The sequence below is a fragment of the Gossypium hirsutum genome, chromosome A12 (assembly GCF_007990345.1).
Source record: "Gossypium hirsutum isolate 1008001.06 chromosome A12, Gossypium_hirsutum_v2.1, whole genome shotgun sequence".
NCBI lineage: Eukaryota > Viridiplantae > Streptophyta > Magnoliopsida > Malvales > Malvaceae > Gossypium > Gossypium hirsutum.
Genome location: NC_053435.1, coordinates 12,301,612 through 12,303,223, shown reverse-complemented (window position 1 = coordinate 12,303,223; position 1,612 = coordinate 12,301,612). Strand labels below are relative to the sequence as shown.

The following is a 1,612-nucleotide window of genomic DNA, read 5'->3' as shown; positions in this document are numbered from 1 at the left end:
GCATAGCTCGTAGAAATTGTAGAGAAATAATACAAAGTCTACAATATATAGAGGAAGAGCATGAGGACGAAACCAATAATACCGAGGAGATGGCTCAAAATCAAAATAATCTGCTGCCTCATGTGTTTGCCGCAAATCCAGTGAATCAGAATCCTGCTCCTTGTACTATGTACGACTATGCTAACCTAATTTAGCGGGGGCTGAATCGAGTATTGTTAGACTTGTAATTGCTGCAACTAATTTTGAACTGAAACCTAACACTATACAAATGATTCAACGGTTTGTTCAATTTGATGGCTTGTAGGATGAAGACCCAAATACTCATTTGGCCAACTTCTTAGAGTTCTGTTATGCTTTCAAAATAAATGGCGTTTCTGATGATGCCATTCGTCTTCGGTTATTTCCATTTTCATTAAAGAATAAAGCTAAATAGTGGTTGAACTCGTTACCATGAGGTTCCATCACTACTTGGGAACAAATGACCGAAAAGTGTTAATAAAGTATTTTTCACCGGCTAAAATGACAAAGTTGAGGAATAATATCTCTTCTTTTGTGCAGATAGATTTAGAAACTCTTTACGAAACATGGGATAGGTACAAGGACTTATTGAGAAGGTGCCCTCACCATGGGTTACCCTTATGGCTACAGGTTCAAACTTTTTACAACGATTTGAACCCCTCAAATAAACGGTTAATCGATGTAGCCGCTGGTGGAACCCTAAATAACAAAACACCTAAGAAGGCTTATGCATTTATTGAAGAAATGCCACTGAATAACTATCAGTGGCAAGTCAGGAGGACAAAGCCTAATAAAGCAGTCGGTGTTTTCAACCTCAACACGGTCACTATGTTATTTGTAACATCCTAAAATAGGGCCTAGTCGGAATAGTGGTTTTAGGACCACAAATCTGATTTAAAAATATTTATTTTATGGTTATTATGTGGCCTAGAATATGAGTATATGCATGTGTTAAAGTTTCATGAAGAAATTCTTTGAGTAAGGTGTTCAATTGGAAATTAGGGACTAAATTGAATAAATTGCAAAACTTGAATTCTAGAAGCAATTTGTATGAAATTGCTTTGGGTTATGAATTATAAGGTCTTGGAGAGTAATATTTCCAATTTCTAAATTTTTTGGACAAAAATGGGCTTGCATGGATGAAATTTTAAAGAAAGGGCATGAGGGCATTTTGGTCATTTGGCTTTTTAATGAAATAAAATGGGAAAAATCAAGCCAAAATCAGCCATCTTCTTCCCCATAGCTGCCAAAATTCTCTTGTTACCATAGCTAGGGTTTTCAAACATTTCAAACTCAATAGTAAGTGCTCCCAAGCCCCGTTTTTAATGTTCTTTGTATTTTTAGAATCCCGGTAGGTTGTTCTCTTCATTTCTACCCATATTTCATGCTAGGGTTCATGTTTAAAAATTTACCCATGCATGAGTTGCTTGTATTTTTATGGATTACGGAGGAATATGAAATTTGAATGTGTGTTAAACATCTTTTCCTAGGTGATTTTCATGAAAAACATTTGTGGGGACCATTTTGCAAAAGTTGTAAAATGTGTGGTAGAAATAAGAAAGAATGGGAAATTTTGGCTTCCATAAGAGAGAAA

At 35.5% G+C, this 1,612-nt stretch overlaps 1 non-coding gene across 1 annotated transcript; it reads right to left on the bottom strand.

The window, feature by feature from the left end:
• Positions 1 to 525: 525 nt before the first annotated feature.
• On the bottom strand, positions 526 to 632 carry LOC121211693 (small nucleolar RNA R71). The gene has a single exon (XR_005906912.1). It is a non-coding gene; the product is annotated as a small nucleolar RNA R71 (small nucleolar RNA).
• Between the last annotated feature and the right edge of the window lie 980 nt (positions 633 to 1,612).